Raw genomic sequence first — 26,630 nt, 5'->3', positions numbered from 1 at the left:
AGAGCTCTCAGATAATCCTTAAAAGATTGGGTGTGTATTCAGCTCAAACAGTTTTGTCTCAATGGTGCCTTGTAAGCCGTCAGGTTTAAAAATCATATGCCATTACATGAAAAATCCCAAATAGCTATGAGTCAGTTTTGTTGGTTGCAATGCTCTCCAGCTGCATTGTGAATGAAAACAAAAAATCCCTTGTATTCATAGGACCTCATGTGGGATGTAAGAAAATGTAAGAAAAGCGAAAACAGTTGTGGACTCTCTGAGGCCTGTAACAGCAAATTGTCCTGCAAAAGCACTTAAAAGGGCCACTTTATATTGCGAGCAAATGGAACAAATAGGTGTACTGCTCTGTAGTAGAAAACACGTGAACAGAATGAATAAAATATCAAAGTGACACTGAACACTCAACATATAGCAAGGTATATTCAGCTGCTAATGCCTTTGAGTAAATGCTTGACAAGGTCACTCACCGTAGCAGAAGGCTACGACTCAGTGCATCACAATAACTCAGTTCATCGCATCATCTGCATGAGTCTCTGAGGCATGAGGCTTATCATGAGAGGAGGCCGTCTAGTCTGTCCTGGCGATGGGTTTCATATGACACACTCGGACGTACACGATTCCTCTCTCGTAGCCAAATGTCTCTGTCTGCTGGTGGATGTTCACAGAGGTAATCCCTTTATAAACCCATTGTGAAATATCAACTAGTGCAACTGTAAGTGTAGGAAGGAATGTGTACCGGGTCCTAATGTTTTATCTATACATAGCATAGAAACATACACACACACAAATACACAACCGTGCATTGGACCATCACAAACCTACAAAAACAAAAGACTGGAAATGCTTTGGCATTTGAAGGAGGGGTAACAGTGTCGAAGGGCTTTACATTCCCACCTGTTACTATTGCAGGATGTACTCTTTCAGTGTTCCTTTCTACACATGTTCCAATTTACAATCCACCATGGCTCAGAGATGGGTACTCCCATTAGCCAACCTGCCACTGAATAAAATTAACCATCAGAAAATGTGACCACAGCTGTCTGGTAGCAGTCAGGCTTAAAATGAGCAGAACATTGTTACAATCACCTAGGAACCACAAACAATGAACATTTCAGACTTCTGAGAACCCATTAGTGGTAACACAAGGACACTGTGGTGGAAAGCGATGCTAACACCTCCACTCACGCACACGTAGATCTTCGTCAGACATAATGTTTTACAGTCATCCCACGAATTTTGTGTAATTGTCAATTTTCCGAAGACACTGAAGTAAGAGGTCTTTATGGACCCCTGGGCAGTGCTGGGAATTTAGATAAAGATTGGTGGTAGGGGCAAAAAAAACACAAAAAGTTCTGAAGTGACTGATACCTTTCACCTTCACCTCCAAGAAATCGATATCTAAATTTGTGGCAGGAAATTGGCCTAGAGTTAGGGTTAACCTTAAAACTCCTTGTAAAGCATGTGTTCTCTAGTTTCAACCACAAATGATGCACATTTGAATTAATCCAGCTATTATTGGATAAAAATATTTCATGAGATTATAGCAGATGAACACATACGTGCCCGATGCTCACGCTTGTTTTTTCCATTCATGTATTGTGTAAAATAAATGGTTGCTTTGTATATTTCCACGTCCCTGGTATCAAATGTGGGTGTTCTTCACTGGCTGCTTAATAAATGATTAATTGTTTCATTATATTTAATGAACTTTTCCAAGAAGGTTTCCGTCTGCTGTGTCTGAAGTCCTATGAAATTGACTAATTTTATTATTTTCCATCATGAGCTTGTACTCGGAAATTTGACTTCAGCCATTCAAGTTAATTTTTGTGATGTATTTTGTTTGTCTGACATCTAATCCTCCTCAGCATGACTCGCAGTCTCAAGATGGTTTTCCATCAACAGCAGGTGGGCGGTGTGTGCAAGAGCATTAATCACAAACTCCCTCCCTGCCGACCCACTGCCCCAGCCCCTTTTTTTAAAATGTCTCAAATTTCCTTGTGAAGAAACTTATCTGGTAGCAGTCAAGCCCAGAGGCCCCAGCGAGAGAATGCACCACAGGTCAGCAGCAGGTGGATAGAGCAGTGTGCACTCCACTGTTTACACCGTGATCCCCCCGTGAGCACCCCACAGATCCACACAGAGCCACTACTGTTACCTGGTGGTAAGCTGCAGTCCAAAATAACCAGGCAGCGTCACATCAGTTCTCTATTGACCTTCAGCTGATCCAAGTGACACAGGACACAGCAAAGGCGGTGCTGGGGTTTCTCCTGACAGTACTGACTGACAACCACTTTCAATCAGAGCTCACATTTCATCTGCACTTTTTTTTTTAAGGATAACATTCTTGGGGTTTTGCACATTGTACTGATGGTAAGCTGGTAATCGTGTGAATGGACATAGCACCTCGTTCGTTGGTAAGCATGTTGTCGTCTTAGAGCGTTGTTCAGTAAAGTAAAAACTTGTCTTCGCCAGCCATGCCTTGCAGACACAATCAATATGCAGCCCTGATATGAACTATCAGCTTCGAAAGGACAATGCCGTAGGTGTTTAATGTTGCTAAGGCAACGCCCCCACATGTCCAAACGCTCTTCCTCATTTCCAGAGCAGGCTGAAATACACCGGTCCACTACACGCCCTCAGCGGGCTTCCCGTCTATGTGTTCTGACCTCACCTGAATGTCTGGGCAATTCACCACCTGCCTGCACAGGTGCTGCTCATATACTCCTTAGCTGTTCAGTAAATATCGAGGATGATTTCTTTTCCAGTGCATTTCACAATTTAGCTACGATGCTCCCTGCCTCTTCTGTGTCATGATGGTCTCCTTTAGGTTTCCTGTCCTCTGCTGCCAAACACATGACAAAACACAGATTGAGTTGTCTTTCACCGTCAAACAGATTTAACTACATGTAAAAGCATACTGACAATGTACACATGCAGTAGCTTTCGGCATGTGGTCAGTTTTCTTTAATATTCTTGTTGCCAGGCAACATTTACTCATACAGCATGCACTATTTGAAACAACTGTTCTGTAATGTTCTATTCTTAGGACGCCTTAACATTTAGACGCTAGGGGGATAAATTGATTTCAAACATCTAATTTTTCATTTGAGAGTGTTATGCCGTCAGCCTTACAGGTTTATTTATATTTCTGGACGCCTCAGACAACAATAGACGGCGAAATCATGCAAATCTATTACAATATAGATGGCAGCCTAGGGCTTAAAGAGACATTTCAAGCATCATTAGAAAGTTTGGCGTGGCCTCTGAGTGCCTGATGGTTGAATGAGTTTTGTATTCATTTAAAGACGTATAGAAGAATTGGATCGTACCGGAGCTATAGTAATTTTTTCACAGAAGACTTGTTTTTTGACTTGTAGTAGTAGTACGATGGGGAGGTGTTACTAGTAACAATGAAGATGGCTCTCTTCTGTTGTGTGAAAGTGTGAAAGTGAACAAGTATGCACCAAAACTCTGTCGACTAAACAGAATTCAGCCACCACTGATTTTATGGTTTGCAAACGCATTTTCTGCGGTGACAGGTCAAAATACGTGCCGTTAAAAATACCCCTGAGCAATGGCCGTGTCTATACCTGGTTGTAAGATAAATGCATCTAAATTTAATTGGATTATTATCACAGTCAAGTATTATCAATAGTGGTCACGAGTAAGAGTGAGTCATTATTTGTTAGACATTAAAAATACATAGGTAGATTATTACCTTTTGCGTCCCTGTGGAGTTGAGTCCTCCACTATGTGATACAGAACGACTGTCAAACTGGGCTGCCATGACAGAAAGACACAACACAAGTACAAATAAAATATGTCGTGCCTTACACTGTGATGCTTTTAAATCACGTTTGCAACAAGAAATAAGCATCCAAATACCAACAAAGGGCATGTTTCTTAAGAGTAAATGTCTACTGTCTACTGCCGACTACGTTCCAAAACCTAGAAATAGACTGTACGAGAAGCTAGCTATAATATCAAGCAAAATGACAAAACAGAATTGCAGTGAAGAACTAATGTGCACATGAATCAAACACTGTCTCATAAAATACACATCACAATATTCAGTACGTCTGTTTAATGGCATGGTAACAGCTATAAGCTGTCGGGAGGTGATAAAAACGACTGGGAATATAATGTTATTAATATTTCATTAAAGAGACTTTGGTAGCTGATGTTGATGCCTTCACTCTAATGAACGACTGTTAGCAGCTGCTGATGCAAACAAATGTGCCACCCACTTTACTGTTTCACACTCTTCCTTCCTGAACTGTACTTCAGATTACACTCTAAGTAGAAGCTGTGTTCAAACTCGAATCATGGGCCTGACTCACACCTAAACCACTTGTTATTTTTATTCTCTAGTTTCAGAATTAATCATATGATTTAGTTATTTATTTATTCATTTTTTAAAACGCAGACATGTCTGTCGTCGAGCTGGCGCATATTACGGATCTGTTTGGTTCCACCTTTTGGTCATTCATGTACAGCAGACTGATCTGCTGACCTTTCCTCTAGCACCACCATGAGGTCAGTTATTTTTTTGGCATATGTGTGGCACAAAACAACGGCAGCATGTTAGCACGTTTGCATGCTTAAGTTAGCGTTTAGACTCAGGCACTCTCACACAGCCTCATATAGCCGTTAGCACGTCCGTGGAATTTGGTTATATTTTTACAGACACTGGTGTTGTGATATTTGATATGTGTGCTACAAATTTTAGCATGCGGCATGAATGTCTTTTAAGAAATACAATCATGTAAAGCACCGTTCTGAGTCTCTGAAGTACAGATGGCAGAGTACGTGACCCGGAATTCATGGGCTCTTTGACTGCAGCTCAATTACTGTCCAAATGCTGCAGATACCCGGTGAGAGAGAGAGAGAGATGCAGCAGGAGAAGTGTGGCTTTCAAGTTAAAAAAAAAAGAAAAAAAAAAAAAAGAAAAGCCAAATGCAGGTTAGATAGCAACAGAGCCTGATTTAGACAGTGGAGTGGGCTGTAAAGCTGCGGCGGCAGGGGGCTCGGGAGATGTTCTCTACCCCCTCCTCTCAGCACCTCTTCTTGCATGGACCACTACGTGACATTTCTTTTTGTGACGACAATTTACTCATCTCTGGCCTCTTCTAGTTTAACCAGCAGCTATCAGGGCTTTAAAATAGACAGCAAATTAAGCTAATGGGCCTTATGCAAACACGGCCCCTGCTTGGCAGTAAAAAAATAATAGGCCGATAGTCATGCTGCAGGTGTAGGACACAGCTGACAAATGAGCAGGAAGCGAGTGTTGGAGAGTGTGTAGGTGTAGCCAACCACTCTCCAGAATGGCACAGCGCTCCTCAAATGACTGTGCTCACTGATTTCCTCCATGCCCACTCATTACACTTTACATAAGCGCAAATCCATTTGTTTGTGTATGTGTTTGTGGTACGTGTTGAAGTGTCCCCCAGAGAAAACACATTAGTCATTTACACTGAGGGAAGCCATCGTCAGTGTCCATCAATCTATGCAGGGAAACCCGCGGCAGTGCATGGTCCAGGGAACACACAGGCCATTACACACACACTCGCATGGCAAGACAGAAAGCGCCCAGGGATAAAAGTGACTGAGGCGCTTGTTCCCTTTTATGTCCCTGTAACTTCCACCTTGCAGTGCAGTGATGGATCGTTGTTACTGGCAGGGTCAAGCCACCCACCACAGGCAAGGACATCTAGTCGCCAGGAGATAAAGAAAAAGCTACGAGGTTGCTGGTGTGAAGAATGAGCACCTGCGCTGTATGCACATGTGCAGTTATGAGGTTAGGGAGAAGAATTAGTGTGTATGCACAGTGTACATATACACTATATAGACAGTAGACTGTATGCTGTATGTACAGCATGTATGCATTTCACCGTACAGAGATTCTTCCAGCAGCTGAGGACGCAGAGGTGACAGGGAAATCAGTGAAAGATGGATGAGGGTCACCAGGTGCAAACAGTCCAGTTTTTTAAAGCGTTTTTATCCCCGGGCCCTGCATAATAAAACCGCTGCAGTTAACTGATCAGATATGTTGGAAATTTCCATTATACCTCAGCGCCGAATGCAGATTGATATGAAACACTAGTCTGAAGGTGCCAAATGGGAGTCTCATTATAATAATGGATTACAGGGAGATTCTTAAATTGCATTTCTGTCCTATGCAAAGCATGAACAGTGAAACCAAAAGACACAAAGGGGTGATTAAGAATGTGTCTTGCCATGTGCCATGAATCTTTAATAAGAGAGAACTGTTTCAGGGCTTATGGGCTTAAAGGCTTCTACGAAAGGAAGCTAAATAATTGATGACGTTACACTGCGCGGTCATGACCCACTGACATGGAGACTTTGACCTTACCTGGAGCTGCAAAAAGTCATATTTCCAAAGATAAACAAAAACATGATACTCCCTAACAGCCGGCAGCAGCGCTGGTCACATGGAGGTGACCAGTAACTGATTTTAGCTTCAAACTAAAAAAGGCCTGTGTGTGCGTGTGTGTTGTATTTCCTCTCTCCTTTCAAACAGCTTGTCACGTTGTGATAAGTCTTTTTTTTTTTTTTTTTTAATAAAAACACACTGAAAGACAAACAGCTCTCCATGTGACTGTAAGTGGGATTAATGAGGCACTTAATCACACTAATTAATGTGAAATTGAAGGGCATCATTTATATGAATGTACTAAAACTCATTTTCATGGGTAAATGGTCCAAAAGCTAATCAGTTCACCTGAAAGAAGAACATTTTCTCAAACTACACCACCAAAATGGTAATGTCTAAAACATTACCATTTTTACTTGTTACGGTTTTTAGGCCACAGTGGATTTTATTCAGAAACGGCACCAAAAAAACTATTCTTAACTTTAATCTGCAGCAGCCGAAGAAACACTTAATGAAACCTGTAACATCTGATATCCACTGATTAACCCAATTCAGGTTTTAAGTTCCATTAGCACAACAGGGAGCTGTATCTACTATCCTGTATTCTCACTGAATGGTCAAACAGAGTCAGATTCATTACAGAGGATGTTTTAACTACAAATGCTACAATTCATTCATTCATTCATTCATCTTCTATACCCGCTTATTCCTGTTAAGGGTCGCGGGGGTCTGCCGGAGCCTATCCCAGCTGTCATCAGGCGAGAGGCGGGGTACACCCTGGACAGGTCGCCAGTCTATCGCAGGGCAATTGCTACAATACTTTTATTTATTTATTTATTTATTCTAAATATTCTGCATTCATTAAAAGATTATCCATAAATTCATTGAGTATGGACAGGAGGACAGGTGGGGCTACAATGCTTTACTAGCTCAATATCTTGTAAGGATCTAACCTTGTTTTGTTTTTTTTAGCAGTGTGTACTGAGCCATGCTCACAGCTGAAGGTTAAAACAAATATTGGGGTTCTTATACAAACACTCTCCCACAATCTGAGCCCTCCAAGTGCAGTCAGTTTGAGTTAACAGAAAAGGATGTGCGGCTCCAAAGGCCATTAAGTTCGATGTCACTCTCTGAGGGGCCACAGGCCGTCACTTTAATGTGGGGAGAAACGTCTTCACGCGGTCACATACACACAAGACTCCATGATGCCCGTTAAGGCTTACAGAACGATCAACAGTGTTATTGTATCAACGCACAACCTGCCACACTTTCATTAGCAGCATTCTGTGACAGTAATTCATTACTGTGCTCCATTAGTTTAGGCCCATTATAAGGGTGGCAGGCTTATTTATCCTCTGCTGTTTATTTCGTGGCCTCATGAGTCAGTGAATAGACTAATAATGTAGTTATAGTCATTAATTATTCAAAAAGTCTCATTTAATATTTTAGCATGGAATGTTTCACATTACATCATTACATTACATACTCTATAACATTTTGTACTTCTGTTTTCATAAGTAATGAAAATATTTTTACCAAAAAACTATCTGAATGTTCCCCATTGTTCAGTTGCTTTTATGCAAATCTAATTGGCATAAAGTCTAGAAAAAGCTTGCCCAGCTCTGTCTAAAAGTGAAGCATTAAAAACACTAAAAGCTCGCTTAAGTACTTAAGTACACACATTGAATCTTGTGTAATATGACGTCTACTGGAAGTGACTGTAACGCTCTCTAAAACTAGTCCTTGTCATTTTTATTTAGTTTTTGTGCAGATTAAACAACCCAGATATAACGCAGTAGTTGGCAAACTTCAGACGCGTTGTTTTTAGCATTGGACTAGCTGTCCCACTATTTGGCTGCCTGTTTGCCTACTTTGCAATGCTATGCTAAGCTGAGCTGACGGCCCGCTGGCTCAACTTCCATATTTAATGGAAAGAGTGGTATAAATCCTCTCATCTAACTCTCGGCAAGAAAGCAAATAAGTGCTCGCTTACAAATCTAAAAACCTTTTAGCTGCTGCTGTCCCTTTACAACAGCAATTATCTTTCCATTGTGTGACTATGGCAGCAGTGAATTTAAATGTGTTACTTTAATTAGCTGCCATGTCCTTCTGGCACAAAACTCGAGAAGTGAGTGGCAATATGGAGGCACCTGGAACGTGTGCGGGTCTGCTGTTCTTCTCTTAAGGACAAGAACATGGGCGTCACATTAGAACGACGACACCAGTCGGTCAGCCGTCTGTCTTTTCAGCCATCTTACCATGTGGACAGGCTGGCAGCTAGCCTATTAAATGGCCATGGTCTTTAAGCCCCCGTGATTAGAGTGTGTCAGTCAACCAGCAACCCACCCCCACCCCATGCAGCCTTCCAGGCTACTTACATAACTTCAGCAGGGATGAAAAGTGACAGACCACCAGGAAGAAGAGGACATAATTGGGGGAGCCAGGATAATAGACAAATTGCTTGCACTCAGTGAACAAAGACAATTTGTCCTAGACCATTTATATTACAAAAAATATATAAAAGCTTTTTCTTATTAGGACATTTCCCTAACTCTGGTAATTACTGGTAAGTTGATAGAATAAGACAATAAAGTTGAAGGTGTCATGAGCCATTTAACTATGAGATTCATGTCCTTGAAAAGCTCCCTGATCAAATACTAAACACAATGACTTGGAAACAACTATCACTTTGTGACTCTATAACTTCAGAGCAAATAGCTGGCTGTCAGCTTTCATTGTTCAGTATGCATGGCACTTATTAGTGTATAACACTGTCTTCCTCTACGCCAGTGAATGAGAGAATGGGCCAACACGATTATTGCAGAACCCCACGGTTGTAAATTTGTACTAACAGTGACAATTTATCATCTGGCCTTGTTGCGTACAGCAGAAATAAACTAATTCTGGGTAATTTCCGCACAGTTATCCCCTGGGCATACAAGTGCAGCAAAACCACCACTTAGGAAAGGGTTTTCTATCTATGCATGAATACAACCTCAGGTCAGAGGTTAATAAGACTCGTTTTCTCAAGCTCCAATGATTCACTACTGTGTTAGTAACAGAGTTTAAGTGTGACCATTCATTTCAAATTCCCAACATTCACAACCAAGGCCGTTTATCTGTAGCGAAAAAGCACTTTGCAGCTTGTACTTGGATAGATGGCAAAGAGACAAGGGCCAGGACGACAGAGTCATCAAGAGGTTGAGGTGAGTGTGATCTGTATCTCCGCTGGCATCTATTTCCTGCCTGGCTGGCCTGTCTGCCACGTCACCAGCCATCACTTCAGCCAAGGCTCTTTCCATGCCAACTGGCTCGGCTCTCCGTTGCTCTCACACTCCCTGCCACATCCAGGGAGGCAGCGGTGGGGCATATCAGGCCAGCACCACACTCATAGTTCACCTCACACACACATATAGTGATTTACGTGTTCCAATTTACACATAAAACACAGATGAAAGCACAGAGATACAGAAGCAGCATGCATACTCTCTTTCCCTCACACACACACACCCACACACACACACGTGCACTGCCCTCAATTTGCACAGAAATGTGTAGTTGTATATTAAAAGGTTAGTGTCTTGAGGACACTGACCTTTTAATAGAAAAAAAAAAACTTCTGTTTACCACATCTCTGAATAGAGGGCAGCTAAAGTCACGTTCTAGCAGAGGAGGAATATTTACAGCACGTTGACATCACTGTAAAAGATGTAAATTTCAACACTTTATTATCCCTTTTCACTCATGTTGGAGACACTTGTGGATGCATCATATGACAAAATCTGCTGGAGCTTGCTCTAATCCTTCTTGAAGCCTGCAGGCTCTCCATGTCCTCCTCGTTGGCTTCATTAACAGGATCCCTGTCCTTTCCACTTCCCTTTCACTGCCTGCTGCCGGCTCATCAGCTAGGCCAATTACAGTCGGTTATCAGGAGTCAACAAGTATCTGATAGGGGTCACACATGCACTGCAGCATCCTCTTGCTTCCAGATGGAAAGTGAGAAACGCTATCCAGGTACAAGGGGCCACTCATGTCAAAGAAGGACCAAACAACAAAAAAAGAAAAAGCTAAGAGTGTAACTATATACACTGCATTGAGCATCCATAGGGCTTCATTTCTCAAACTTTTTGCGTGACTGGCGGGGCTAGAGTTTCAGTTGGCAATGCAATACGGCCTTTCAGGTCCCTTGAGAGAAAAGTCTGACTAGTAGTGCGAGCCAGTGAGGGAGCAGGGGGAGCAGTGTGCAAATTGAAAGTAATCCTCATGCCTGGCCGACAGCGCCGCTGGATTCACATCTATTCATAATTCATCACTCAACAGCAGTGTGGTGGAGAAAGTTCTGTCCGTGTAATAAACCAAGAACAGACATCTTTGAGAGATGGAATCAGGCACACCAGCTTCTGTGCTGCAGAAGATCCCAAGTGAGAACAGAACTGGTTATAAGACAGACGGAGCATATAGCTGCCTATCCGTCCGTCCGTGTTCATATCATATTAAATGCTACAGCTGTCCGTCCACAGTGTTCAAGAGATTATATGAACGGGCCACTGTCGGTCTAACATGAACTGTCAAAAGCCTAATTAGACAGCTTCCAAGCATCGCTCACCAAGGTTTTTAATAACAAAGGCGCTGGTTTTTCCCCAGTTGGAGCCATTCAAGCTTTTATCCGTAAAGGAGTTCACAAAGGAGTCAAACTGATAAGTCCTCTAGAGAGGACATTCGCAATACCAAATGGAGGAGACAGAAATAACTGACATATTCATCAACATAAAGTTCACATGCCAGTAAAGTTGTGTGTCTGATGTTTGTTGTAATAATCTAAAAAAATAAATAAACTAAAAACAAAAATGTCCCGTTATAATTCTTGGTTTCTTCATTCATTTCATGCAGCATTTGATTGCTCGTTGTTGTACAAACATAAGTCAGCACCTGCATCACTCTCCTCCTTGTAAACCCAGTAGGATAAAACGAGTTTATCTAAACTTCCAACACATGTCACTTTTCCTGGAGCTGCCTCTGTGACAAACTCCAAGAAACAAATCAATCCGTTCATCATATTTCAAATTAGATCTGAAGAACGACTGGAGCTCAAAATGTAACTTGCTCATGGGACACTGGAGGCAGAAGTCCTTCAGCAGATTGATACTGACATTTTTAGAAGACAGCGGCAGCGATTCAAGATGAGTGATGATTACAGACACAATGACAGACAAAGACAGCTCACAGACCCCAGTAACTCAGCTCTGCTCGACTGAAATAGACATTAGTAAAGGTGACTCCTAAAACTCAAAACAAGTTCACGAATGACTAGTAAACACAGAAAACAGAAAAGATGTGCCTCACCCTTAAGTGGGTACATCCAAGAGGAGTATATAGAGAATTCACCTTGAAGGCACATGTTCACTGAAACATGCACAGCTTGTCTAGTGACAACGCGTCTTGCACAGTGTGGAGGTGACTTTGGTTGTCAGGGTTTGTTGGCTTGCTCCCTTAGACACCAGACTGACCGGAAGCTGAGGGGAAATGTGAAAAGGAGGAAATGGACGGCCTTCTAAAGGTAGGATGTGGTGTACTTCCAAAAACACCAGTGGAGGAGTGAAGGCAGGAGCAACAGTCTAACATTTTGCGTATTTTTGAGTTAGACAAATCAAGATCACAGTGTTTGTACAGTAAATATAAAACTAAAGGTGTCACCTACCTAGCTTATGACAGGAAAGTGCGACTTCTAGCACCTCTGACTAAAGCTGCCTTTAAATAGAATTTGAGGGCTTGTGGTCACAAAACTGGAGTCAAAATGTTTGACATTCAACTGTTAACACTGGAAATAAGTCATGAGAACGGTGCTGCTGGTGTCTAGGGGCCACTGAGGTCAACAGTCTGCCAAGCTAATGACTGGGAAACTTAAAGTAGAAAGGATGAGGCTGTTGGGAATATCAACATTTCCCTTAGACATACATTATTATAGAAGTGTAAAGACAATTTTATATGATTAAAATCCACTATATTAACAACAATATTAACAACGATCCACCAATTATCAACATTCACCATTTCCGAAGAACATTGGGAAACATGTCACAATTCGTGAACTTGTGCATTTACACTTACAAGGCTGTGAACATGAAACATGACAAGGCACCAAACAAAAGCAACAAACTTCCTGGAGTTTGGGAATCTTGGGATTTATTTATTCGTCAGTTTTGACACTACAGGGAATATTACTACCCTGTGTAGTAAAGTTATTTTCTACAACCGCACTTCAGATTCTACTTGCTTTCCACAGTGTTACTGCTGCACTGAGGGCTTCCTGATTTCCCAAACCTCGGGTTAGGTTGAGTTCGTAATATGCATGCATGGGTCTATTTAGCGCATTAAATATATTAGTGGTACTAAAAGGAATTAGCACTTTCTCCACTTGTTTAGAGTCCCCTTCCAGCTGCTTACTGGTTAGCTTAGCCTAGCATAACAAAAATAATCAGCATAACAGCGCCTCTAAAGCTCCACTAATAATTAGTTAAATTTTATTTATGAAATCTGTACATTAAGTAAAAAAGATGTTCCAAATAGAGCCAGACATGCTCTTTATCCCATTTAGCAATAGATAGATTTGCGCAAAGGCAAGCCAACTGATTACTACTGTTAACTTCATATTTAGACATTGAGATTGTGTTTCCTAAAATGTTAAATTGTTCCTTTAAGAAAACGGTTGGGTAAAAGCAAAAGTAAAATACCATCTGGGAGGACTGAATCAAAAGTGCAAGACGATAATAAAAAAGAGTCACAGGTACGCGGGCGGCTGTGGCTCAATAGTTAGAGCGGCTTGTCCATGAACCAGAGGGTTAGTGGTTTGATCCCCGAAATGTGCCACAAGCACTTTGAGTACCAATAAGTAGAAGAGCGCTATATAAAAAACAAGGCCATTTGCAAGAGTGTCATTATGGGAAGGAAGGTCTGTTAGAGCGAAGACACGCTGTGTCAGAAACGGCACATTATTTCCACAGCACTTGTTAGAACTCACTGCAACATGTGCTTTGTCAGCTCCCTGTGGATATCTTAATTACATTTTGTGTCAGTTACTTATGAGGATGAAATATCTAATGTGAAATAAGCCATTAATGTCCTTCATGGGCAGAAATTCAAAAGCTGAAGCAGCCTCTTTCTCTGGCTCCACTGTAACGCTGGCTGGCATTCCTGACCTCTTCCTCTTCACTCCTCGTTTCTTACGTTTTCACTGAACTGCACGAGCTCATCATTTTCAGCGAAAAGAGAGAAATCAGAAGTGCTGTGTTGTTATTTGGTACCATGTCATTTCATGTAGTAAGTCTCATTAAATTCCTCCTCTGACAGTGCTCAAAACTAACATCTGCTCCAGAACAAGTGTTCACAATCTCAGTTTCTGTTTCTGTCTATTTTGACATGGTTTGGCGTGGTTTCACAGTACATTGCGGGGAATCATAAACAAAAATACTGCTTTGAATGTTTTTTGTTTCAATCCTCAGAATAGAAAAGTTGAAGGGTGTGAAAAGCAAGCACAAGCCTCCATGTTTATTATCTCTTCCTATAATTGTCCTCTTTTTTAGGCTTTAAATATACCCATACCCAGCAATACGTCTTCTTGGAAAATCCATACTACCATCCGGTATATAACACATCTCTCAGGTCGTTTCTGTCACGAATACAGAATGAAGCAGCATTGTAAAAACCAAAACGGAGACAGCTCACCCACCAAGCTTGGTGAGATGTTGACTCTTTCCTAAAATGCAAACAAAACCTTGAACAGACTCATTTTCCAATCACACAACTGAGACGAACAAACCATTATTGCACCAAAATCTAATTTCCGATAAAATAGGGCACAACCGACACTTGTGATTTTGACAAGAAGGTAAAAAAAATAATATCCACAAGTGTCCCTTGACCAGTAATTATCCCTGTGTGACACACATGCATTCAGCATAGTGGCTGGCATGGGATTACAGCATAATGACATGCTGATGAAACGTACTGGGCAATCCAGCTCTGTCTACGTTATGGTCTGTTGTCCATATTTCAGCTGAGCCTATTTGTATGGCCTACTTCACTGTCCCCCACTCTAATCCTGTGCCGTTGGGGAACTGCCATGCTGCCCGGTCCACTTCCCGCCTCTCCTCCACTCGGCTTTAATCACGCTGCAGCCAAGACAGCGTCGGCGAGCTCTGAACTGGGGTTTGGATAACAGTCGAACACAGCCTTATCTAAAAATGTGATCACAATTTAAAAATAAGTTAAATCTCTTTATTTTGCACGTAAATTAAAGCCTTCATGCACATAAAAGGACTAGGGAATAATCTAATCTTGCAACATACTGGTAACATGTCAGCTTTTGTGTGTGCGTCTGCCTTCCCTCCGCACTGAGACTAATAATGTGAGAATAACGTGGTCTGGGATTGTGGTGTAATTAGAGTGGTAATTACAGGAAGAATTCAGAGGCAATTATAGGCTCTCAAGCACCAACGCGAGGCAATGAATCTGCTCTCATGGCACAGACACACAGACAGAGTCTCACAGCAGCTAATTGTCAATTAATCTTCAAACCTCTATATCACATTCATAGCTCTGCGTGTACACAAATCTGTGGAGACAATCATTCGTTAAAACACAAACGTGTTCATTCGCCCCTTATTTCCTTCAAATAACGGGGGGATATTTTGTCTGGGGAGCGGCTCCTGTTCATGGCTTTGAGCCAAAGAAGTAGTAGACTCTGTATCTGTGCTGTGTCTTCTGAGAGATTCGCTAATGCATCACCAAGCGTCTTGTCAAAAGAAGGCAAGAAGTCAAGTGTGTGAAAAGAGGAAGCAATGGCACAAAAGAGAACTGTGTTTGAAGATGCTGACCGTGTAAAAGTCAAACTAAGGAGTCAACAAAATGAGGATTAACAAAAGAAGAGGAATGCCTTTGGCCAGTTATTAGACACAAGAAAACGGCAAAGCACGCAAAATGAAATCATAAATAGAAATGAAAATTTTTACAGAATGACAGATGAAAACAGAAAGCAGAGATGTGAGATGGTTAAGGGAAGGTGATGAGGGATTATGCACCCTGACAGAGCCATGGAAGAAAGAGAGCTTTGGAAATGGATTTGGTGAAAAGTAAGGCGGCACTTCAGAGGAACGCGGCTTGTGTGTATGTGTGTGTGGGTGCGTGTGTGTGTCTGATCAGCTCGGTAGTTGACAGCTACACTCTCTCTGGCGTAAATCTCAGCCCAAGAGAGATTCCATCACTGAATATGCCGCTGCTGCTGTCCGTGCAACAACTCTGACTAATAGCCTGATACAGCACATGCATGCTGACAGCGAAATCGTAAACATGTGCGGATAGATTCTGCTAAATGTGGAACAAAAAGAAAAAAACACACACACGCACACACACGCTCTTTGAGCTGAGGCTCTGCAGGGAGCTAAGAGTGGCAAATGACACAGGTTGTCAGCTCCTGTGATGGAGGCTTAGTGAGAGGAAACAGAAGGAAGGTGGAGGAAGGAGGAGCAACAGCAGATTGAGGATGAAGAGAGGGAGGAGAGAGTGACTCAGCTGCTCTCCCTGAAGGCCTCCAGCAGGAAGAGACAGAAAAGAGGGATGAAGAGGCACCAAAGAGGAGGGATGCTGATGCACCCTCTGCTCTTGATAGAGCCATCTATTTCAGTCCGTGTAATGACAGATAAACCAATACTGTGACCTCAAATGCCCCCTTAGTGCCCAAAAGCAAACAAATGAATGTTGACGATGCCAGATAAGAGTAGTCCGTATCCTCAAAGAAAAAGGGATCACCATGCCACAGCATTTTACCAAACGAGTCTAGGGCGGATTATGACATTGGTATTTTATCTGACATGCAAAGGGGCCTCTTTAGAGTCTCCAGGTACAGCTATAGGCACAGAGTAATTGGGCCCTGCCTCCGCATTAAACATAGATCTGTTCTGACATCACACAGGAACTCAGCATTGGATGTACCGGGATGAAACAGCATGCTGGATAGAGTAAGAAGCACACACTGCTGCAGCACGAAAAAAAAAAAAAAAACGTCCATGCAAACAGACACAACCGCAGCTACAGTCTGACTTACAAATTATTCATAGGCTCTTTTTGAAACTGTTTACTCTGACATGCAGACGCTGCCTTCCTCACAGTGAAACAGTCGAGAGATCCGCAGAAAGTGGTTCTGATGAGACGTTTCATCGTGAGACAAGAGCAAGATGCAGAGGGGGGAGGGTGAAAAAATTATTCTTTAAAAGACTGCCATCATATATATATGGGTGGATAAGGGACAGAGGGAAAAGAAAACAAGCATGGTTAGCTTTGAAAAGATGAGACAGGTTCTGACAGCGTGCTGTCACACAAGCCCGACTGTCACGCAGGCGGCCGATTCTGTGATCAATGTTTTTTCTAAGAATAAAACATAAAGATGAAGAATTCATTCCAAACCAATGACAGGCTTGTGAAGACGAGTAACGAGGCAGCCACATGCAACGCCGTCTCCCTGTGACTCTTCTGGATCCCATAATAAATTCATAACATTCCCCTGATGTCCAGTGGCAGCTTGTCCTCTTCACCTTAAAGTCTAGCAAACACCACCGATCAGAAAGAACGCCTGTCAGACTGTGGAAATGTGACAGGAGAACATTAAATACGCACAGACGTGTTTGTGTACATACGCGTGTGCACATTCACATTTATAGCTCCATACTGCTGATGCACAGATTGTGATCTATACTGACAACCCAGTACTTCTCAAAAGCAGCATGCAAGCCACCTCCACATATAAAAATGGACCATACACAGAGCGCTTCTGCTATTTTACAATCACAGTATAGCCTCTATACAGTACAGGCCCCAACAAGAGAAGAGAAACTAACTATAGCTGTGAGTCCGTTCAAAGGACTACGTCTGATCAAACACTTCTGACAGGCAAACCGAATCCACATGTTCCCAAAGAAAAAAGGGAGGAAGACGAGAAGAAGAAGGCAAGGGAGGAAGAGGAATCACAGTCTGTTAAACACAATCTCATCACACCCATCTGTCACGGTTACATGCGGACATATACAGCTGCAGATTTATTAGTTCAAGTCATGCAGAAATGAAACAAGGGAGAGCTTTTCTTTCGAGCTTTGACATCTTTTCAAGTGACAGACTGGGAAAAAGCTTTCGCATGAAAATAATACTGTCCCCCTCTCTAGGGCCGCACGAAGACACGGACTCTACTCGCAACAGTGCATGCACAAACAAAAACACCCTTCATTAGCTTGTCATCATTTCATACTGATGTGTCACACTGTAATTAAATGATTAGATGAAACACGATTAACATCAGCATACAACGCTGTCAAGGTCAGTCATTTCACAAAGTGAAAATACCTCGGTTTCTTATCAAACTAAAAGGTCACTTGAAAACAGCAAACCAGCTCCAATTAACATCTCTGTAATTAGGTAATGCATTACACTCTTTGGCACTAGGAACATGGTCTTAACGCCTTCAAGCTACAAGCACGAAAGCACTAATGAACACAGTACCTAGCCCAGAACAGGACATTTCTGACCTCAGTGCAACCCTCACATCATTAAGATCCATATTAAGGTAGAACAACATGTAATTCCCCCTGGTGATCAAAATCACAGATGATAAGGCAAAAGTCTCTTGGTGCATTTAGCGAGCAGCAGCTAACTAGTATTACTGTTAATCCCTGTCAAGTAGCGTCCAGAAAATAGGGAATTCAGCAAAGACATCGACTGTGTGCAACAGTAGCCCGGGCAAAAATGAGCTGCAATCTGAAAAACACACAAAATTATTCCCTTGTCTGGTGAAAGCGAAAGAACGAGCAATTTCCTCCACTGAAACGCTGCAGGGGTTTTTGCTTAAAGTCCGGGCAGTTTGTTCCTTGGGGCGATCTGGCAATGCACCTAAGGGGAAGAAAGTGATTTTGCAACCACAGTGTCTGGCTAATTGTCAGTATTAAGTGTTGCAGACATTGATTGGATTCCGGTGGGCTTGCACGAGCATGCTTTTGTCACACGTAACCTGTTTTGATGGCTATGGCGGCTAAGATATTTCTCCAAAATGCACTGGGTCAGAAACATCTGAACGCACTGGCAACGCTTTCCACAGAGAGGGAACTGGTCAGAACAAGCGTGATTTCAACGAGAGGGTAACCGGTCATTTTGCTGCTTTGATCTACAGACGAGTTTTAATATAAATGAATGATGTGATTTCAATAGTAAGTCAGGTGATTATATTTGTTGCATGCTGCATGGGCAGAAATGCAGGGGCTGAATTTAAAATGTTTTTATTCAAGACACATTATCAACCCCAGTGCTACTGTTTTACCTGCACCTAAAATGAAATTTGTCAGTCCACTAACGCTAAGTTTACATCCGACCTTTGCATCCAAAGATGCTGAAGTGATAAACGGCAACCCGTCTGTTCATGATCTCTGTGGAATTGCTATTCAGTGTAAAGGCTGACTCTGACACCGTAAAAAACTTGTACAGTTTGAAGCTTGAAAAGAAATCTTTGTTATGTTGACATCCATTGGTGATAATATCGAGTTAGTCTGCTGTTAATCCACCTATTGAATGGGTCACCTTACCCATCATTGCAACAACTGCAACGTCAAACTATAGATCCCTATATTTGGCAGGTGTCACCACTTAAAAAAACTCCACTTTTTAACAAGAGATTACAATAAGAGAGCTGATAGCATACTGCAGTAAATGCTGGAGCCTATGTAGCTAGAGGAAGCACCCAGTTAGCTTAGCATAGACAGTGCGAGACAGCTAGCTTGGCTTTATCCAGTACAAAAGTTATTGCTCCCAGTAAAGAAATGGCTGAGCTTCAGGTCTTTAAACTAAGCTAAGTGGATACTGCCTACAAACGCATATAGTTTCAGTAGGGATGATCAAATGGAAAAGGCTTAAATCTCCATTTTTTAGGAGAAAGCGTATGCAAGCTTGCAGAAACATAGAACCAAAGAAGGTAACTGAAGTGAGAATAAATGGAAAGACAAGCAGTTCAATCTCATTTCCTTGTTCTGCTGATCTCCACTTCAGGAAAATGATCTGATCAACCGATTATCTGATTCACGTTCAACGTCTGAACAGGAGATAAAAGTCAGCCTGAGTTCTGACTGAGCAGACAGAGAGTGTGATCCAGAGAGCAGACAGAGAGGAGAGTCGAAGGTTATGGACTGATATGGAGATTCAAAGAGGCGTGAGAGTCTCTAATCTTCATCTTCACAGATGGTCCTGATTTAAAACAGGTTCAAAGACCAATTTCCTAATGAGGAAGAGTAAGGGAAGCAGGAAATAATCAAAAGAGCTCCACAAACTAAAGCAGAGAGTGTTCATGTTTTGCACAACTAATCTGGATCTGAATGCATCATCATTATCATCATCATCATCACTGTCCCACAAATAGCCGACTGAGTGGTTCAAAAGTTCAGCTGAGTCAAACACACTGTTGTCGATGTTGGGACCTTTTTTAAGAATGATTAATTAATCCAGCGCTCCATATCCTTGCACCGTGTTAATTGTGTCTGACCACAACACGTAAAGTCGTCATTAGAGTTAAAGTCATTAGTCAGTACAGGACTGAGGACTGAGGGGACACTATGACAAAAAAACAAAATGCTACTTTACTCGCCAAGCACGTAAAAATCAATTAAGAGAGGCAGGTGAATGGTTGAGTGTGTGAATATGTGCATGTGCGGTTGAAGACATACCTGCAGGCATCTGAATTTAATTATTTCAGTCTAATCAAAATGCCACAAAGACGTGAGGATTGAAGCAGGGGGAAATGGAAAATGGTGATAGCGGTGTGTGTGTCGTACCTCAGCCCTTAAGATCAGTCTTACAACAAAACACTCTGTCATGTGTTAATCTAATCTTGTTCATTGTTACATAATTGACGAGTGCGGATTTCAGGGCTATCTCATGTGCAGGGCCCATAGCATGACAGATGTGTGTAACTCGAGTTGACCCACAGGACACAGCTGGCTCGATACAGTGCTCCAAAATACAGTATACCACGAGGGCCTGGCTCAGCTGCTGGAAATGTGGTTAATAACAGAACTGGAAGGACTGAATCTCCTTCAAGCATGAAGCTGTAATATCTCTGTCACTGGATAAATCCAATAAAGTGGAATTTAGATTTTTGCATACATTTTTCAGCATTTCCCCAAAACACAAAAATAATCATTTTATGGCGTAAGAGTTACGGTGAAATAGAAAAAAAGACAAATCTGGAAACAAAATTTATTCTCAAAGCTGGTGAAGCAAAACATCTATCGAATGAAAAATGAGACAAATAAGATCTTGAAGATGTTACTGGGAGGAGAAAACTGTATTCAAAGTACTACAGCTTATTGAATCATGCTAAATGCAGCTGTTGTGACTGAGGACAAATTTCTTACGGGTCAAGTGTCGCTGTGGTGAGTGAGGATGATTTTGCTGGGACCACCGAGGTTAATAGACTGTATTTAACAGAAACACTGCAGTATAAATGCCCTTTGCTCTGGTTACTTGATTCCTTTAGCTCACAGTTGACATGATAATCACTGCTCGGGATTCAACAGTATGAAAACTGCATCTCAAAGTGCACGACAGTGACAAATCAAACATTTTGGTACTGTGGTCGGCATTAAACACCAAATTCGAGGATAAAATGTTGCTGTGCAATGTGTAGTCCTTGGACTCCAGTTTATCTCATGTCTTATGCTAAAGTTGGTACCATCCTGTAGAGAGCCCTGGCAGGAACCCAAGCTCCATTTTCTCAAGCAATCTGAGTCATGATGGTCGATCCATATTGAGGAATGCTGTTTTATGGTTGTCACGTCGCAGCTCTTCAAACTCCCAGCAGCGATAGAAATACATAAAATGAAATGAGCCGAAGAGTCTGACAAGTATACAGACTCCTCAGATACCCTGCTCTTTATCCCAAAACACACCTCTGACACTTTGCTGTCTTTTACAACTTCAGCTATTAGCTCACAACAAGGATCTAAATTGTTGATCTTTCTTCTTTCTTTGGTGTTTGATTTGTCTCATTTTTGATTTCATTTGAAACTGAGCTGAAGTGATCACATTTTAAACCCTCATATTCTGGGCAAAGCGCTGCGCAAACAAACTGTGCAAGGATGAAAATGATGCAATGTGATCTCTGAACTCCTCTTAAGTATCTAAGCTTGCACATCTACACTCATGAGATTCCTTTGCTTCCTTTTTAGAGCTCATACAATCCAAGGGCCTTCTCATCACATATCATTCATCCAGAGACATCAGAAAACCAAATATGCACCACCCACGGACACGAAAAAACAAAACAAAACGCCTTTTCTCACCGCATTACTTCCTCTCAGCATCTCATGTGGACCGTGGCTCCAGTCCCCCTAAGCTGCTTCAGTAAAGTCACAAAAGACCCATCATCGGATCAAATGAGCCATATTTGTTTAGGGATCTTCTCTACAGAATGTGAAACTCAATCAGCAAGCAAGAAACAGATCAAAAATGTGTGTGTGAGGTGAAACATGTGTGAGGAGGTGAGCTTGGATAAGTGCTTGTGCTGGATGATACTGGTATGTGTGTAAGCTACTACAATTTGAAATAATAGAAAAATATATATATTCTCTGAGTGCACAGTGACGTAAATTACATATTTATTGTACGAGGCTGATGGATTGCTTTGGCTTTGATTCCGCCGTGACAAAAGCCAGTGGAGTTACTAGTAGCTCCATTAGAGTCATATGAATAAATGGCATTGCAATGACAAACTGCAGTATGCGGCACTTCATTACTGCGCTGCCTTACTAATTCGTCTGGAGCCTCAGCCTATTTTCCACAGAAGGGGGAAGCATAATTGTGAATGAAAACTGGCCTCGATCAAGCTCGAGTGAAAAAACAGACAAGTCCAATTTCACTTGGAGATATGATTACATTCACAGATATGATTTGGGTATATTTTCTAAGGTCATGTATTAAGGTCATCCTCTTGCCAACCAGGGACACTACACTGCGCACGTAAAGATCGTGAATAATATGAATAATAATATGAATAAAATTGTTAAAACAGGAAAACATTAATAGGTGTAAATGGACACACTGCTGTAAATTATTAGACCGATAACATTAAAAGAGCACTGGAAAATTATTGGAAATAGTTGTAATATTTGGCTTGGTTGAAACTACTACTGGAGTGCTACTTGCTAGCAGATATTTGCTCGTTTCCTGTAAACACAGAGCTGGCCACATCCCTCCCGAAAAGCCCAGCTGGGCCCGACTGGTCAGCTCCAGTGAACTGAGCCGACAAACGTTAAAGGCAAGAGCTGAAGTCGTTAGTGCTGCTGGTGAAGCAGAGATGAGGGACGGACTTTAGGAGGAGAGTATTTCATTGGACGCGACATTAGCTCATGCCTCAGAGTGCAGAATGAGTCATTAGCATATTTAAACCATTTTACAGAAAATGATTAACTTTAAAACAGGGTTTACAAAACCTACAAAACACCCTTTTTCATTCATGTTGGGCCAGTTACTTGCTGGGCATATAACGTAAGATGTTTCATGTAAAAACCTTTCAAATCTGAATTCATGGGGACTAAACAAATAATAATGAACAGTGGAGGATTATAGCAGTTTTACAGAATTATCACATTTGAAATCACTTCAGGAAGTTGTTTAGATTCATCTCACCACTGTCGTAAGGTAACGAGGTCAGACAGTCATCACAACGACAGTGAATGTCAAATGAAGCAATCTTGTTTGGAAATAAAAAAAAATAAAAGACTTGTAAGACCCAGATGCTCTCTAAGCTCGGCATTAAGGTTACAGCCCCGGCTGGACGCCTATAATGGCATTACAGTAGTCTGTGAGTGGGAGGACAGCCAGCGTGCACACAGGACCACCGTTGTTCCAGCTGGATATCTTAACGGCGACAGCTGACATGTGAGCATGCCCGCAGAGCTACCCTCCGCCACCGTATCCCCTCCTTCCTTTTCCTGCCTCTGCGCTATCCTCCCAGTGAGAGCAGCAATGCCCTCATCCTGCCGACAGCGATGCATCTCTGCTTTACTGCCCTCATAAATACTCCAGAGTTGAAAACAATGAGGCCGGGCATTGGCAGCGTTAAGCTGAAGTAATGTCACTATTGAGCTCGGATGACAGCTTTATGTGCAACAGCAAGGATCAAAATGAGAACGTAACGTGTGGGTGTAGTAATGGACAAGACTAACAGGTCTTATACAACAATGCACTCCGAGGGACACATAGACCTGTCAGCAGACATTTCATTAGTGACACATAAATCTGTCAAATGAGGAGGCTAAGTGGCACCTGGGGTAGCATTAAGTGCTGCTGCATAATTGCATTGCCTTCAATATTGGTTTTTCCACTTGCATTTTAGACGGTAACTGCTCTTAGCGAGCAGGTCAGAACACATGAGGTGACTCATGGTGTAAGACAAGAGACATAACTCCTTTAATATTTGCTTTGATTACACAAAAAGAGTAAAGGGACTGCACTTTGACAACACTTAAAGCAGATAACGCTCCGTTCATCAACTGCTTGTCTCACACTAAACATCCCAAAACAATTGAGGACAGAAGGAGCAGGTGACTGAATGACCTGTAATCCACAATTCAAAAACAGCCTTCTTTACCTCCTGAGCCACGTATTCCCAAAAACTAGATGCAGAAGTGTCTTGTGTATTTTGTGTGGCTTACTGAAACACATTTTCACAGGATAAAAGGGTGATTTGATGGTAGCAAACTTAATTTCTCAGTTGTGACGCGTGCAGCATGTTGAACCGTTTAATCAGACTCTCTGAAAAGGTCCTGCTATTAAAAATTAAAAGATACACAACTTGCGGATCTTGATCCTGCTGTCCTAGGTTTAACGCTGACCAATTAACTGTGCTAGACGTGCACTGACATGAGTAAAAATCGTTAAGAGACAGTGGCAGACCGCATGAATCGATGCACTGAAAGAGCTGCCTGTGGCTAAGAGATGTGAAAGTGAGGACATAAAAACACCATTGGCCTGGTAGAGACGTTTAATGCACTGGTCCGAGGACCTTTGATGCATCCTGCTCTGTCATCTCTGTGTCAAACCTTCTAATAAAAGATCAACAGGGCCCCAAAAACTGGACTGTGGCAATAACAAAGTGTATTTTCAGTGTGCAGTCTTACAATTTGCAGCTAGTTAGATGTTTATATGACGTACGAAAGAATTGCAGGGGCCAGAGGTAAACCAGGGTCCACGATAGAGGAGGAGGGGATAAAAGCAAAACTGCATTCAGACCTTCCTCCGGATAATCATCTGATTTCCAGAAGCCAAGCTAAGAACTCAACTTAGGCACAATAAAGAAAGGGACAGAGCTGGGAGAGGGCTGAACAAACACAGACAGAGGCTTAGATATGTCATGCGGACGACAGGCACCGAGACACTCACACTGTGATGACTGCAGGGATCGATCAAAGGCTGCCTTCCCCTTTCTACCCCACGTTTAGATCATTAAAACCTAAGTGCGAGCTGGTAGCACAAGACACACACAGGCATACACACACACCCACGGAGTGACTGCGCTTGCAAAGCACACCATCACAAGGATGACAATAAAAAAAAAAAGCACAGCCAGTGTGAGATAATGAGACCCAATGTTCATCTGAGTTAGAGAGGAAATCAATCAGCCGGGACTGCACCACAACGGGGTAAGAGGAGGCTGAGGGGATAGACTAGTGTCGCGATGATCACAGGGTGAATCTGACACTCATCAGGTCGTCCGTTAGGTGAGAGCTGAATATAGAAAACTGGATGAAGGGGAAAAAGACACAGGCAGTGGGACACAACAGATAGAAACCACAATCTGTCTTTGAGTCAATGGATCACAGAGAGGCGTCTAAAAGTGTCTGACAGCAGATAAAGTGGACCACGGATGAGAGAGTGTGTGTGTGTGCAGAAAAAAGACGTGAAGTTGACTCACCCAGGACTGGAACTTGCCCAGTGTACCGTCCACATCTGCAAGCCTGGAGGTGCTCTGGTCACTGCTGGCCGTCTGCTCCGGCTGATTGTGTGCAAGATAATGCTGCTCCTCCCGGCTTTTCAAACACAGCTCTTTCCTCCTACTCTTCCTCCAGCAGCAGCAGCGGCGGCGGCAGCAACAGCAGTTGGACCGGAGTGCCTTCACTCACCTTCCCTCCCCTCTCTCTCTCTCAGCTCTCCCCAACACTGCTGCTTAATTATCTACCGCCTCCGAAATGAAATCCCGGCTCTCTCCTCTCCTCTCCTCTCCCCTCCTCTGCTTTGTGCTATAAAGGCAGCAGGAGCTCCTCTCCCAGCAGGCTTCCAGCTTTGTGTCTCGGGGAAGCGGTGAGGGCTGCCACCAGCAGCGGCAGGCAGCTCGGACTGATGGTGCTCTGGTTATTGGATTGCATGTGTGTAAGTGTCCTGGCATTTATGTGTGTGGGATGTAGAGCGCAGAGTGTGTGTTTGTTTGAAAGAAGACCCGGCTGCTGTTCATTGGGGCTCATCTGCGCTGTTGCCTCTCCCTCTCCCTTTCTCCCTCTCTCTCGTACTCGGGCTGGTTGGTGCTGCATTCACGTCCTGTGGGGGGAAAACGGAAGACGAGCTCCCTGGTTAAAAATTCAGCCCATTTCAGCATTCATCGGCTGGGTTTACTCAAAGCATTCCATGGAGACAGAAGACATTTTATGGAAATCCATGAGGCTCAAAATGAAATGCATACTGTTAAATAAATACAGAATACATATAAATGACATGGCAACTTTTTGGGGAAAATATTCAAATAAAAATGTTAATGTTTTTATATTTAAACATTATTTTATCAATTTTATTTTCAGCAATAAAATATGCTATATTTTAGTATTTCTATTTTGATGTGTTTATTACTTAGTTTCCCTGCAAAATGTGTTTTTCATTAAATCATTTCTGTGCCCTCTCATTTTTAGCTTAATCATGTTGGAGACTGTAGTTGAGTTTAGCTAGTGTTGGAGGTAGCACAACAAGAAACAGCCTAAACCCAGTACTGACATGTTATCTCTTTTTACAACAGATTAAACAGCAGCCCGTTCACAAACCTAGCACATACAATAGTATTCATTGTGAATTTTGTTCCTGGCCCCCCGTTGAAACTGCATTTTCAAATATTCACTCTCCGTTTAGCTCAGTTTTGTTCTCAACCAGCTTCTGAGTTAAAAAGCTA

At 42.3% G+C, this 26,630-nt stretch overlaps 1 protein-coding gene across 1 annotated transcript in view; it reads right to left on the bottom strand.

Moving 5' to 3' along the window:
* lingo3a (leucine rich repeat and Ig domain containing 3a) overlaps positions 1–26,082 on the bottom strand; it is a 28,236-nt gene extending 2,154 nt beyond the window's left edge. The window contains exon 1 of the mRNA XM_084549129.1: positions 25,392–26,082. The gene's annotated coding sequence lies outside the window, so the exon portion shown is untranslated. The remainder of the gene's footprint in view (positions 1–25,391) is intronic.
* Positions 26,083–26,630: the final 548 nt, after the last annotated feature.

The sequence above is a fragment of the Chelon labrosus genome (genome assembly GCF_963514085.1).
Source record: "Chelon labrosus genome assembly, chromosome: 7".
Taxonomy (NCBI): domain Eukaryota; kingdom Metazoa; phylum Chordata; class Actinopteri; order Mugiliformes; family Mugilidae; genus Chelon; species Chelon labrosus.
The sequence above is the reverse complement of the archived record's forward strand: the minus strand, read 5'-3'. Positions and strand labels throughout refer to the sequence as shown.